The sequence below is a fragment of the Bombus affinis genome, chromosome 3 (assembly GCF_024516045.1).
Source record: "Bombus affinis isolate iyBomAffi1 chromosome 3, iyBomAffi1.2, whole genome shotgun sequence".
Classification (NCBI taxonomy): domain Eukaryota; kingdom Metazoa; phylum Arthropoda; class Insecta; order Hymenoptera; family Apidae; genus Bombus; species Bombus affinis.
Genome location: NC_066346.1, coordinates 13290987 through 13307215, shown reverse-complemented (window position 1 = coordinate 13307215; position 16229 = coordinate 13290987). Strand labels below are relative to the sequence as shown.

At 33.0% G+C, this 16229-nt stretch overlaps 1 protein-coding gene and 1 long non-coding RNA gene across 14 annotated transcripts in view; one reads left to right on the top strand and one right to left on the bottom strand.

The window, feature by feature from the left end:
* Positions 1–16229, top strand: part of LOC126914695 (protein scalloped) — a 333396-nt gene that overhangs the window by 279594 nt on the left and 37573 nt on the right. The window lies entirely within an intron of this gene.
* Positions 4277–6903, bottom strand: LOC126914945 (uncharacterized). The gene is made up of 3 exons (XR_007709966.1): positions 6799–6903; positions 6094–6187; positions 4277–4365 (listed from the first exon to the last, which is right to left on the bottom strand). It is a non-coding gene; the product is annotated as an uncharacterized LOC126914945 (long non-coding RNA).

Below are 16229 nucleotides of genomic sequence, written 5' to 3'. Positions count from 1 at the left end.
ATTTTGAAAGAGTTTATTTTCAGGGAAATTTTGATGTTTTTGAAGATAGAAGGGAAAGAAGTGAGAAAATGAAGACGTAGAATGTTGGAAACTATGTTTCTGACGTAAAAATAAAAAAATGTTTAGATATTAAGATACGAAGATCAGTTGGATACAAAATGATAAGTACAGTGCAGATATCTCTGCAAATACATGTTTTTACGAATATATTTAAAAAAGGGAGCAAAAATTTGTTTTACCTAGATACTAAATATTATAACAAATACTAAGTGCACTTTGGATACTTTATATACTTTTACGTATTATATTATATTATATTCTTCGAATTTTCGAACGCTTAAAGTTTTCGCAAATGTAAAAAAATTCGCAGCCTCTTAACGAGTTATTGTTTATTGATTTAATATACAAATTAATATACAATTGATAATGTATGATATTAATTTATCGGTAAAATATAGTAGTATAGCTCGATGTAACATAGTTGGGGTTAAGTAGAAAAAAGAACAAGATTCTAGATTAAAGTCTTTCGAAAATAAGTGATAAATCCACAAAGCTGTGTAACGATCAAGGATCTAAAACTATTATAACAATTGACATTTTTATAAATTATTTACTTAAAAAAAGAAAATGTTAATATTGTTTATAATGTTTTTTTCAAATTCATAATTTATATTAAATATTTATACTGAATTAAAGTTTTATTGAAAATAACAAATGTCATAAAATTTTAGAATGAATTTACAAATACTTTTGGTAGGATTTATATTGAAGTCCGTAAGCAAAAAGAGGATGACAGAGAGCAACTTGACAGTTTAATACATTACAAAAAAATCACATCCACATCACGCACGATTTGCTGCAAAAAATTGATTTTAACGTTTAAACTATCCTTCATATATACAAACCGTTTTCTCTTTTTATTTAACAAACGCGCAAAGAAAAAAAGAGAAAACAAAGGGAAAAAAGATAGAGATAAAAAAAATAGAGAAAAATGAATGAACAGAGAGTGCAACGCGTGTTCGTTCGGCGAGTTTGAAAACTTCCCGTGAACGAATCTCGTTTCCTGTGTCCTCCATAAAATCACCGCAATCGAATAAAATCGCCCGTGTATATACTACCACTCATAAGTGTATTTTGGCCAATCTGTAGTAACGTGTAAATTTTACCAAAATGTATAAAAAAACACATATACGACAGAATATAATGCAAACACGATGTGCTTACATATAACATGACAAAATCATATACACACTTAAGGTTTCGGATCTATAACTTTAAATTTATGAAACAAGTTGTGCAACCAAAATTGTATTTATTAAATGGCTTCATAATGAATATAAAATAACGAAAATATAGTTCAGAAGTTCAAAGATATTATTTATTAGATTGTTTGAAAAATTCATTTTTGGCAGTGAATATATTTTACATTGGATTTTTTGTATTATCTTTCTTTAAATTGCAAGAGAATTATATATCATGAATTTCTGCAAACTATTTAAACGCTAAGTTTGAAAACAAATACTTACTGTGCCTGACTCGAGAAGCTAAATGTCATATTTAATTATAAATTTTATAAAAACGGCAACAATACCTGTATTATAACGAATTTAAATGTTATAATAAGATATAGAATTTATTAGTTATTCTTAAAGGATTCTCAAGCGACGAAATGTGTACAAGTTTTGACAAATACAAACGGCTACTGGTTTGTAAAAATGGATCATTGTGTCACAATACATACTCTATTATACATCACTGAGACGATAATAAACAACAAAATCATTCGCTAATTTAAATTCGATTTGTTCATAATTTTGTAACTGAAACCCTGTCAAAAATAAGAAAGCACCGAATATTTTTCAGAATTATTATACATCACAAAAATTACGCAGAACAAGAGAAATATATATGCCATATTCCATAGAAAGTACGTGTTATCATGTACAGGCCGAATTTATTTGCAAACATTTTATTTAAATACTGCTCGTCGTTTAAATAAACGTCGCGTTGCTGAAATATACATCGTAAATGTATTGTGCTTGATTAAATGTTAAATAATCGCGCAGGCTCATCTTTTGCCATGGTTTCAAATCGTATTCCTCGCGTTATCAGGCTTTTCACCTATTTTTCTTTCTTTTCGATAATTTAAAAATCGTCCAATTAGCGATTTGGTTTATTTTTGGTTATCGTATCGCAGTTAAATTTAAAGATAGACGATTAAAGATAAGAGTTGTGAAAATATAATGTAGGAGCAGGTTTTTGCACGTACATTTACGTTTGTAGTGTGAAAATTAATTTAAAGTGTCGAAGAAACGATTAACCGATCAGAATTTTTAAATGTATTCATACAAAATTATTATTCGATACATGTACACATATTTCATTACCATTAATATTTAATATCGATTTAATATCGATTTTCTAGAAAACAAAGCCTGGTTTGAACAAATTTCATATTTGACCTTTATATCTTTAATTTCATATATTTGTATTTGATTAATCTTTTTATGGATAATCATACTTTGCTCTATATTATTGCATCTTTACTACTAATTATTTTTATGTACTGTAAATATCTTTATTAACATTGTTTGAATAAATTAATAATTATGTTCCTATCAGGAATCATTTCACAGATGAACTTTCTATAAATAATAAAAAATTGTTCATACTCAATAGTAATAAACTAAAAATTATTATAATCTCAATATAGGTCTCACTTTCACCAAATTCAATCATTATTTAAAAATTTTAAAGGATTTAAAAGATATCCACATATACGTACCTATACTGTAACTAGAATATATAATAATTACAATTACATATTCCAAAATGTAATTGTGCTTCTTCTGTATTTAATTTTGATTTAGAGCAAACGATTACCCAATCCATCTTGAAATACAGACACCGTTTGAAAAAAAGGGACCAAAGTGGCAAGCGTGTATTGGCGTGAATCGGTGTACGAAGTTTTATAGGGTTGTACGTGAGAAAAGCGTGCAGATTCAACGACAAGCGAACGTGTCTGGTCTCGCGTCAGCAAGCTTTACCGAGAGAAAATTTATTTTCCGGTTACAGCCACAACTTATCCCGACGCCTTTACCTTTCCACGGCCCCCCATTCAATCTCTGATCGTCTGTGGGATGGCGGCGCCATTTTGAAACCTGCCGCTTTTCCGTCGATTAAACCGTCTACGGTTTCTCTACGCTGAAATAAGAGTTCCATAGACGTACAGTGAAAAAAATTTCAACATTTATACAGATATTTCATGAAAATACAAGGTCTGCCCGAATAACATGTACAAAAGAGCATGAGGTAACTTCTTACAGGAAAATAAGAAAAGCATAGGAAAAGTATTTTTCGTCGGAGACTTAATTTTCGAGAAAATCTAGTTAACGGATTTGTCATTGAATTTTGCTAATTACCAACTGGATATGAGTAAACAATCAGCAGAAAGTTATTCTGCATATGAAAATAAATCACAATGTGGAGTAAAATTTTTCCATTTAAAGTTTATACTTCATGTCCAAAAAAATATTTAGTTTGAACATATTTAGTTAAGAATTAGCCTGGTACAGACGTATGATAAATCTTTTTATTTATTTTTCTCAGAAATATTTTGTAAAAAAAATTGTATTTTATATTTTTAACTTATTTTCGCACGAAGCTCCTATAGAAGAACCTCCTATTTACTATTTACTTCTGGTCAGTCTGAAATCAATCATGTTCAAATATACTCGATAGAGTTTCGAATTTGATTTTCTCTAGAACGAAACATCGTGTGAAAAAATTTGACTCCATTTTTTCTTCTCATTTTTTCATAAGTAATCGCCTTATGTTTGCTCGTATGAATGTGAAACATTTTGAAATTCCATTAACACTGCAATGATTTGTTAATTTTTAAAAATCTGTTTACACAAGCATGTTCGCCGTTCAAAGCACAAAATTCGTCCATTGACACAATTCCTCTATTTCTGATAGTTTTCTAGGATGTATCCGAAAACATGTATTTTCAATTCCACCTTTAAGGCCTGCGTTTACTCCCTAAATGTGGATGATTGCCATACAGAAAGATATGATTCGGACATTTTTGGCTGCACTGTGAATTTGCAAGGGTTCATCAAAATCGGCATTTTATTATTGCCTTTATGGGTTAATTGTTCTTGCAAATCTTTCAACTATGTTTCGTAAAGATCAATAACAATAAGACTATATCATATTCAATGAATGCAACAAATGAACATTTCAGACAGAATGAACATTTCAACTACGATACAGAGTTTCTTGGAAAAACAACTTCTTCAACAATTCCAATATTCCAGTTACGATTCAAAATTTATCGGATATCTCAAGTTCGCCATTGTTTCACTGAAAAAAGTAAAAATATGATTTATTAGCGAAGTTTCGATGTCTTCTTCTGAATTAATTTTAATATCCAACTAAGAGCACTATTTCATTATTTGATAGAAATGCATAATAAAAACGCTACGAACTTCTTATTATTTACCTTAATCCCATCATTAATACCTAACAACTTTCCGCTTTAAAATTCAATTATAAATAATTGTTTTAAATGAAAAAAAGATAACGAATATCTTAAATTTTCTAAACAAAAATAAAACATTTTCAGCATCGGTCGAAAAGGGTTTTTACAATATCTTGATAGCAATAATTAGGCTGTGGATGTTATGCAATTTCACATTTTTATGTCAATATGATTGCAGAAAGGAATGTTATTTATTCCATCCACCGCATATTAGAATTATTATTTAACTTTGCAGGTTATCCATTGTTACTCAAAGTAATGTTGTTTATTTTTTTTATTTAACTCTTTTTTTATATAATTTTGCATGCTATACATCTTTGCATTTTTAAATTGCCTATAAATGCATAAATATACGCACTCAAGAAATGTGTTCTTATTTTACTTTCAAAATAAATCTGTAATATTTCAAAGGATTGGCATAAAGATCTATTGACAATTGAAAAACCGCGTTCGTATATTATTTTTGATTATTCCAAAGAATCACAAGATAAAAATCGCCCCATAATCGTATCTCTCTCCCACCACTTATTCCTTTAGCCTTCACCTCTCCTGTATATGAACGCTCACCGTACTTGGTGACACAAAACACACAGTCTCAGTTTCACACACGTGATTTCCGGGAAGCGTGGACTCACTGAGTTAGCGGCACAAAAGTATGGGGGATGCTCGAACGAGGGTATCCGTGAAAGGAGGATGAAGCAAGAGAGATACTACCATCGAGCAAAAAGGACACATTCCACGATATAGTACGTGCTATGAACATATGAGTCCATGTGAGCGACAAAGACAGTCACTGAAAAGCGTCGAAGGTTAAAGGGAGACGATCCGGCGCAGAACCGTCGGAAACTAGAGCGAGATAGATAGAAAGACAGAGAGAGTGGTTGTATGTGTCGAGGGCTTACAATCCCCCTTCGCGTCCGTCCTTGGCGTGGATGGGGATTGGGGATGGGCGGAGGGTGGCGAAACTATGCGAAGAATGTGCAATTAGTGAACAGAGCACGAGGCGCGGGTTTTGGGGGACGGGGATGGTCCCGGAAAGGGAGCGAGCAAGGGGTTTCTGGTATGGTGTGCCACGACGCTGGATCCTCCTAGCTCTACTACTACCTCTGTAGAGAGAATACTCCCTGTTTGTGTGTGTGTATGTGTGTGTGTGTGTGAGAGTGTGTAGTGATAGCGATCTAGAGAGAGAGAGGATGATGGTCTCTCTGGTAGTGGCATAGCAGCGAAGAAAATGGAAAGAAAGGAAGATGGATGGAATGGCGGGCAGGGATGATAAGAAGAAGAGAGGACTGGCTATGTGGAGAGTTGGTAGGGGTTTTGCAATGGGGCTTTGAAGAACGGGGTGGGGGTCACCGTGTCAAGATGCGAGAGGATCCTCCTTCTGGCGCAAGGACACTTATCGACTTCTATCTTCTCCTCGCCCTCTCGTCTACGAAAAGACGACGGGTATACACGCCCATCAAACAGGGAGGAGGATGCAGCTTTCGGTGTATCAAACGATTGTGAAGCTTTGTGTTAGTGGCATGGTATTTCTTGCTGAATGGTCTTACCGGATCAGCTGCTTGACGACTCACTTGCGTCGTGTCCGAATACTTTGTTTTGCCGCGAATGCATCGGCCATCATGACAACATCTTGGGTTCTTACTGAAAATACAGTCAGTTGGAAAAGTCTACATATATCACTTACAATAAAATACAAAACATAATAGTAAAACCGTTAGCAGTATCTTTCCGTTAGCGCTTTCAATTTCTTATTTCCATTTCTTATTTATACAAAAAAGGCAATAAAATATAAAATGCAATGTTACAAAAGTTACATATATCTGTTATATCTATATATATTTACGTATATAAAAATACACTTAACATTATATCGTAATTAGATCGGTATTCTTAATACACGTGTACATGAATATGGTAATAAAATACACGGATAGTCAGCCTGGTCATGAAATTAGTTAATCAAGTTCACATGTTTTTCGTCTCGCCAATTCGCCGATTTCTGAGAACAAATAAATGTTAAACCACGTTTAAGGCCATTTCATGTTTGACTGTTCAACAGAATGTTTGTGAATTTAGATACACGTACTCATACACGTGTGACAGAAACACATGCCCACCTGTATACGAAAAACTACACAGATTAAAACTTGGATTCGTTTATCAGGCATATACACGTGCAATAGGGATGTTTAGAATCCATGATCTACCATATCCTAATCAACATGCAACCGTTCTACAAATTCAACACTCACCACCTTTCGCATGAATTGCGTCATTAGATCAAACTTCACAGCGGAGGAAAAGCTTTTTTGAAGTATTTAAAGAGGCGCGGCCGCGGCCGCGGGCAGTGTGAAAGGAGCTTGAAGGCCGGTTTTCGAGTATCCCTCGACTCGATCGGATTGCTCGACGATTACTAATTGACTAAACGAGCTTAAACGCACTTGGACGGGTTGGAGGAGCGCTGGCATAGAACCACTGTTTGCAGAACATCGATTAACGACGGTACTCGGTGGTGAAGTCCGGAATAGCCCGGAGGACCACTGCAACGCTGGGATCCTCGACATGTCAAAAGCGATCCCTTCCGTCAACGGAAGGCCAAGCACCAAGATCACTGATCCGTGTGCCTTTAACCAGGGACCAACACAGCGTAACACTGGCTATGCACTTGGCGGTTCTCTTCGAGAGGGACGGCTAATTGAAAGTGGATTGCCAAGAATGCTCGCTGTAAGCCCTACCTACTAATTAATTATCTCTTTAAGCACACCCTCGACCTACTTATTACTCCGTCAAACTAATTAGCGTTTCAGCGTTAATGTTTTGCCTGGTCGACGCGACGGTCGCGACGATCATGGAAGTCGTTCAGTTATCGAAGGTTAAGAGAGTACATGTACTCGTCTAAAACTGACATTTTTAAGTGGTTCTTGGGTAATTATTAACGATGGGATTAAGTTCAATATGTATTAGATCATTAGCAATGCTCGCAGATACTTATTATTATATATTTCTGTCAAATAATAGGGTGTTGGAACGAATATTGCTCTTAGCTGAATATTAAAAAGAATTGCGGAATACGAAAGCCATTTTTGGCTATTTTTTGGCTAATTCTTGACGATGGGCTTAAGTTATGCTTTAGGTTGTTCGAATAGTTCGTAGGTTATTTACTATTGTAAAAGTTTCTATCAAACGATGCAATATCCGGACAAATTATTTGAATACCGAAGAAAATTAAGAAGAAACATCCAAAATTCGTTAGTAGAACAATCTTTTTTCAGAAAAATGTAGAACCTACTAAAAAAAGGCTTTATTGGATAATAAGGATATGTGCCAATACTTCTTGTAGCCATTGTTCATTTAAATATTTAATTACATTTGCATATTTTTAATAGAGAAAGTTTTACTTTTCTATTTCTACGCTCCAACTATTCAAATACTTTTGTCTCTCACTACATATGAATTACTTCTCTTTCAACAGTTTCGTAAAAAACAAAAATCTATTATAAACGCTTTTCTATTTCGGTTTCTCATACCACAGCTTTGATAAATCTTGTCGTTCATCCTATTCTATTTGTTCACGTGTTGTTATCAGACAATCTACATAGGTGCCTGTTCCACCTCTTAATCTCTTTCGAAAAATGCGTTTCACTGATTGTTGCGAAAATATAATACACTTAACGCGTAGTAAAACTCAAGGCTAAGTACTATATTCCTTAGACGGGTTGGTAGCGAATAGATGGAGAACGAGCAGAATCCCGATCCTCGTTGTTTTACTCATTTTTTATCTGCATCTTTCGTTTTCCCTCTATGGTTAATTCAGTAATTAATCGCAGTTAAGATATACTTCTCGTATCAAGTCCCAGCTATTATTGTGTTCCGGAGGAAAAAGCGAGAATTCCAATGAAAATAGATGATTCGCAATTGTGTTGTTTTGGAGTACAATTCGCAGACATGAAATGTCTTCATGGGTTTTGCATATGTACGTATATAGTCGTTTACGAAATTATTCGAACATTTACCATAGAAAAATTTTATGAATGTATTATATGCGTTATACGAAACTTTCTGAAATTTCATTAGTAATAGCAAGATACGGCTATCTCGATTATAATATTAAAATTTGAAACCAATCCGAAAATGTATGCAGAAGGTACAAAACTTTGATTACAAATATACACTTATAATTGATGAAAAATTAGTAACTAGCACTTTTATACATACCATTAGTGCTAAAAATGTGACTTATTAGCATAATGAATAACTGACTGTGTAAGTTAGTGATCCTTACGAGATGTATATTTCTAACAAATATCTTGTAACTTGTATATACATTTTCAAATCCGTTTCAAACTGCACGAATATAATCAGGATAGTCGTACTCTAACGAAATTTCAAAATATTTTTTATAATCAAAATATGCATAGAAAGCTTTTAAGAATGTTCGAATATTTTTTGCGGGCTATTGTAGTTTTTGTTGTTTCATCTATTATAGGGTTTATGGTTATAAGTTATAAATTTTGATTACTATTTGAGAAATTATTCAACAGGCAAATAATGCTGTAATAATATTTTGCTTTTAGTTAAATCATGAAGTAACATGAAAGTCAAAAAATTAAGAAATTTTCTCATAATTAGCATTAATATTAATTTCGTTATTTTCTTCACCTCTGTCATTCAATCTACTTTGTCAAAAGTTTTTCATGTACATAGTAGTCTATATATAGTAAATCCTAACATTTATTATTGCTACATTTTTTTAAAGGTAGTTGAAATTTATAGGCTGTTCCATAAAAACTAACTTCTAATTATTAACCCATACCAAATACAATGAAGAATGTACCAACTGTCAAAAACACTGTGAGATCTTTAAACAATCTAGTAAATAAATAAGGAAAATTGACAAATTGAGTTTCGATCGTGAGATGTCTCTTTTCGAAGTACTGTGGAACGTTTATACAAAGCGTTTACACATACGGACTTAACGAGTCTTCTTGCAATAAACTGTACTTTGCACGCTGTTCCCGGCGGATTTCTGCGAGAGCCAACGGTAGGATAACCAGAGAGGAACAGGGACAGCACTCTCTTCGTGCTCGTTACTTCGAGTTCGCGATCATAATGGCCTTTCTTGTTAAATTGAGCATCAGCCAAGTGATTTACGTTGATTGCTCGTCGCGTCGCGCATCTGCTCCTCTCTCTCTATCTCTGTATATATTTTGTATCTTCTCTTTCACTCTCTGATCGTAACTTTCCCCACTGAAACTGTTCATGGATAGTGTATTGAGTGTGGATCTTGTCGATCTCGCCTACGTCCTACGTCCTGCGACGCCCATTATTCCATCGAATCGTCCCTTAAAAGATTCTTTGGGAAAAAAGGATTTTTTAAACGTTTTTGTATTGTTGTTGATATCTAAAGCAGATTTAATTTCTTCATGCTCGATGTTGCGTATATCTATGTATGCAACATTGTACTTCAATCCTTAAATTCGTCATTTCTCTACCGGTTTTTTTGTTTTTTTTTTTTTTTTTTTTTTTTCTTTAAGAAATCAATTATGCTAACTAAGGGATATTTATGCACCAATTTTGAAAATTGGGATATATGAGTTCCAATACCTTTTTTGAGTGGAACATGTATATCCCTGATATTAAGACAAGTTGAACAACCTATCTACGACACTATGACCTTGAAATGACCCTGAACCTTGAAATATTATTGTTAAAAATTATTTTAGGTAATTATTTACAGCAGGATAGATGTCACCGGTTTTGATATCGTCAGGGTCAGTATTCGGAATAACTTTTCTCTATGCATGTTACCGTCACTCGGCTTTACTTTCCGTGATGTCGCGAAAAAATCCAATAGAATTTAGTTTACTATTACACTTTATTTTAGAGTAGATGGCTGCTTTTTTTATATAACCGAACATATACTTAATTCATTAAAGAGGGAGATAATCATTCTTAATAATATATAAATAAAAAAGAAAGAGTAATGGATTATGGATTCGGTTAGAGTAATATCCCACCGCCACTATTTTTGTAACTTCGTGTTTTTATCATTTATATTCAAGATCAATGTTTCATTCGATTGCAGATAGACGGTGAAATAGCCTGAAATTTCTCTAGGGAAATAGTCCACTCTGTAGTCTCTTTTTATTGGATTTCAACGCTTTGAAACTCAAGTTTCTTTATAGCTAACCTATATTTTTAGCCAAAAGCGTACCCAATTTATCGTTGATTTTGCAAGAAATACACAATTTTTTAAATATTTTAAATCAAATACTATACTTGTAGAATTAATTTCGTAAAGTATATTCAATATAATTTAAATAACAATAGATTAAATTACAGCTTATAAGCAATTTTTTATATAGAAATGGTATATATTTACCACTGTAAATATATAAAATTCTACCACATTATTGATTACTATCAAATTTATATGAAAGTAACTAGATGACAAGCGTAACAATTATTATTAATGTATTTCTAAAGGGAATGGAAAAAAGGAAAAAATTTAATTTAACTCACAAAATTCTTAGGATAAAACTTGTCAGATATTACAAAACCTCCAATTTATTTAACTTATTTAAGGAAGGTGGGATCTACAAGTCATTAATATAATATTAAACCTATTGTTTGTATAATTTCTTGTAGATATAACAAGTGTATTTAATTTTTGTGATATTGCATTTTATACTTTGTTATTTCTTTTCTCTTAATAACAATGAAATTGAATAAATTGTATTACGCATGAATAATATATGTCTTAATGCGTCAAGAAATTTCGTGAAGTTAACTTATGCTTTAATTTATCTTTGCTATAATATTTTAGACTTTTACGACTGACTGTACACTCGTATACCTACTTATTTTCATCATATCATTTCATATCATATACTTGTCCTCAGACCAATTTTTACTCGGACTCGTGATAACGATATCTAATGAAGAAATTATAACTATAAGTGCATTCTTATATAAAGTATTTGGATGTTCGATCTACGATTCAATGAATAGTCGTCAAACGGCAAAAGAATGTTCGTTTGCACTTTTATTTTACTAAAGTGGAGAGAGAACGAGCATTCGCTTGCTTAATTTAAACCCACCTAAACGCACTTTAACACGTTTCCTGCCATGAGAAGCACAACGTAATATAATGCACGGAGGATCCACTACAATAGCCGCGAGTATGAACAATTGATTCTCAGACACTGCGATTTGCAATAATCAGGGAAAGTATGAATCAGCGTATGATTCACATGAACTTTAATGTAAACTTCAACTATGTGGGTCACATAAATTATATGTTGTTTCTAAGCAAAAAGACAGCGAAGAGGCACGGCTTCCCAAAAAAATACATTCATTGACACTTAAATCGCTATTCTATTCAAGGATAGGACATTTCCAGCCAGAAGAAACCAGATATTTATGATCATTGCGACAGTTAAAATATTAGTGTATGTAAATATTAAACAAAGAATTAACTTCGAGGAATAGAAGTTTCTAAATATTCTCGACAAGCTATTCGCTGAAAAATTGGTCAAATCTAAACGGAGATCTCAAGAAAATGATCGTTTCAATACACCAAACCCGAGAAAAGACAAATAAACTCGAAGTAGCTCCTTTGTAACATGGTTTTCCATGCGGATCCAATTCGATGCGAGCAACCCCCGTTCGAAGAATGTTCGGCCTTCAAAAACAGAGGAGGAACGCGACCAGTAGCGGCGCGCGGTTCATAGCGGGCCATTTAACGGTCTTTGCGAAATTGAGTCATCACGCGGTTCGCCTGGAATCTCGAATATTTTCCTTCCGATGCTTCAGAGTTCTCCGTAACCTTCCCCCGCCTGTTTTCCCCTTTGCCATGCCACCCTCTCGCCATCTCTCTTACGATGTCCGCTTCCTCTCCTTTGCCAACAACCACCATCACTCTATTCGAGACGTCTTCGGGGATGTTCGAGTTGTCCGTAAGATATCGGCCAATGAAATGGAAGAACGAACGACTTGAGCCAAGTCAAGTATGAGGAATAATCATGGAGTGTGGAAAAAGTATTTTTTGACTTGAGTATTTTTGTGCATTTGTGAGAAATTTAAGGACAAGAGACTGTATAGAATATACGTAAAAGATATATCTAATTTCTGTCTCTATTTAGGTTCAGAGCATTTCAATACTATTTTACCTTCGATATCTTTGGTATTTTAGTCTTTCTTTCGTATTTCTGTAGAAAACCAAACTTTTAAATATCTTTTATAATACAAATTCGTATCCGAAAGACACAAAAATCAGTGAAAAAAATCCGGTTTTCGTAAAAATACAACATCTTAATTCATCTATAATTCACTTTAATTTCGTTGAATATTTCTCGAAAAAGTTTCTTTTCGAAAGTTCCAATAAAATGTTGCACTTTATCTAAAAATATAATATCTCAACTCGCTCATAACAATTCACGACAATCCCACTCAAAGAGACATGGAAATTCTTGAAAAAAGTAAATCGTTGTCTAATTTAAAATTTTTGCTTATTATTTGTCACCAGCTTCCCCCACAATATAAATTTCAATTAAAGAAACCCAATTCCTAACCAAACAACCACATTAACATATTTTAATTTCGTTCAATAGAAATCCCAGTTCCACAATCGATTAGTCCCTTAAGTAACAATTTCACAATTATAACATTAAAAATTAGCGGTAGGGAGAAAACAATTTTAATTATGGCAGTTTTAATCTTTAGAAATATAAATATGATATATTTTATTTGTAACAAAAATGTAATTATGTATATATAAAAAGACAATTCATCTTCCACGATTAACAGGTTAAAGGTACCAAATATCCTAGAAATATATCTCAGTCCAGCCATAATATTCTCCGCAAATCTATCCAAAGAATCAAAAACTCTTCTAAAAAATAAATCCACCTGTTCCATCGAACATTCGTATCTATACATCGACTAAAGAACATCCGTAAACTTTCTCGCGAATCGAAAACGTTGGAAATGAATCGGTTGGCCGATTGAAAAATGGCCTCGATCGATGCAATCTCAATGGGACAATTCAGCGGGAAATGACAAGCGATATTCGATCATGAAACGTAATCTAAGAGGTAGGAACAAAAACAAACGAAAGAGAATAGAAACGGAGGGTGACGGGGGTGAACGATGAATTGATTTCCAGCCGATTGAATCGAGTAAATGGCATTCTATGTGGCACCTTATCGTTGCTTAGATTTCACAGCCGTTAAGACTTTACGGCCGTGCCCATAAAACCGGCGCCAGACAACATCAAATGTGTCGTAATTGAAATAACGTTTACCATGCAGTAACCAGAATCACGTCACTTCATTTCGATAAACAGCTGTGATCAAAAGAAAGTTTAAAATTGGAACTTGCTAATATGAGTATTAGTAACTCTGTACTAGACACTTTTCACCATGTAAATATTATTATTTTGCTAGTCTATTCTTCATTGCGTCTATCATCATACGTCTATGCATCGCTCTTGCATAATAGGATTTCGTTTTCTAAAATTATAATAAAATAATATTTTTAAAACTTTATTTCGATCGTTGCTGCACACACCATTGCTCCAAAGAATTCCTGCTTTGTCGATCGTTGAGATTCTCTGATATATCGTGATGTCGAGACTAATTCAATAAGATGGATTTTAAATTGTTTTGCGCACGATTTATCGATATTGGTCCTAGATATGTATAGGTTAAGATATAGAATAAGATACTGAAGCAATGTTGAAATAATGTAATATATATATATATATAGAGAGAGAGAGAGAGAAAGAGAGAGGGAACATTTGTATTGGTTCTGACAAAAATATATTATTTTCAAAATTGTTGTGTAATTGTTGTGTACTTGAAAGAAAGTTAATCTTCCTTCAAATTCAATAAATTTTCTAAAGACTTTTAAAAATATTAGATTATCAAAAAACATGAATTCTTAAGTGTCTGGTTACGAATAACCATTATCTACTAACCAAAAAAAATCTGCCATCGATAATGGTTACCGGTAACCAAAGAGATTTTGGTTAAAAAATAAAATTCTTTTGCATCACGTAGTAATAAGTTTGATAATATGTGTAAGAGATGAAATTTTTTTAAACAGTAAGCTTTACAAATTACAAATTCTCTAACTGCTTTAGTTTACTCCTATTTGATGCAAAATTGTACAATTTTGAAAAAGTAGTATATAACCTACAACTTGTAACTTGCAAGTAGTCTTAGAGTACAGTATAGTCTTACAATCTTTTACAAGTTCTAAGTTATATCATTAATATTATGAATTTACTTTGATATTACTAATTTGATATTATTTGCAGTTTACAAGCGATCATAGCAAAATCATTGTTGCGCCTATATTACAAATTAATTAACTAAGTAGAATTTGTTTATAACTTTTTTCTAGCCTTATTCCAAATTTAAGTTTGTAGCGTTTCACAAGTTTTATTGCTTTCGTTAAAAAAACACGAAAACTATCTGAAACTATGTATTCAGAATGCCATGTTGATTCTATATGCATATATATACTACGCGTATGCTACGCGTAGGACAAAAGATCATACATATTGCAATAACGATTCTTGTATATAGCGATAAGTAGACTACGGATATTTGTGTAAATTAGTATTTTTGTAAACATAATTTACAAAATGGAACTTATAACTAGATGGGGATATTAAATAGAGTTTCATTTATTAAACATTGTAAAATATACTATACTTTAAATATCTAATATATTTCTATATATTACGTGCATTCTGTACTCTTCTTTGTCTTTGAATTTCTCATAAATGCATAAAAACCTGCAGTCTAATGATAAGTAATAAGGAGATTGAAGAAATTAGATACTTAAGAAATTTGTTAAAAATAAAAAGACACGTTTAAATTGGATTTAAAATGAATAGGTTTAACATAACTATAAGTAATTTATAAATTTTAAAGTGCACTTTTAAATCGCATGACCCCTTTTATAACTGTTAATCCTAACAATAATAATTGTTAATCCCAATTATTATTGATAATCATCAATTCAAAATCAAAGGATGACAAACACAGTAATATAAAAAACGAGGCACTCGTTTCACAACTTTTCTAATATTGAAATAACGATTCTTGTCTCTCGAATCTCGGATGAATCGAAATCATGGAACAAACGACGCACGGGGGCGACGTGAAATATTTAATCGTAAATACATGGAAGCGCGTGGTAGCAATCGAATTTTTTTTACGATTCCACACGGTTCAATAAACCGTGATAACATCACTGTATTATTTCGGGGACACGGACGCAAAAGAGCGCCACTCGATTTAATCGACCGATTTCCATTATGAAAAACAGAGAAAAAATCGAACAAAAGGAAAACGAAAAGGGGGAGAGAGGAAAAAGCGATCAACACTGGCACGATTCAACACAAAAAGAGAAAAAGTCGTTTAAACGCGCAAATAGAACGTCCGCTCATTGTCGAGCGAAAGACCCTTCCGCGTTTTCATCGGCCCTCAAAAACTGGGTGCAGCCTACACTCGAATTAATTCGAGTTCATATGCGTCCAACAGTTTCCCCGATTTTGCTATGAAACAATATCTTCGTTTCATCGTTTCTTATTTTCTTTGTAGATTTCTACATGACGCTCCTTTTCCTTGGTATCGCGTCAAATAATAAATAATCTTGTTTCTATAGAATT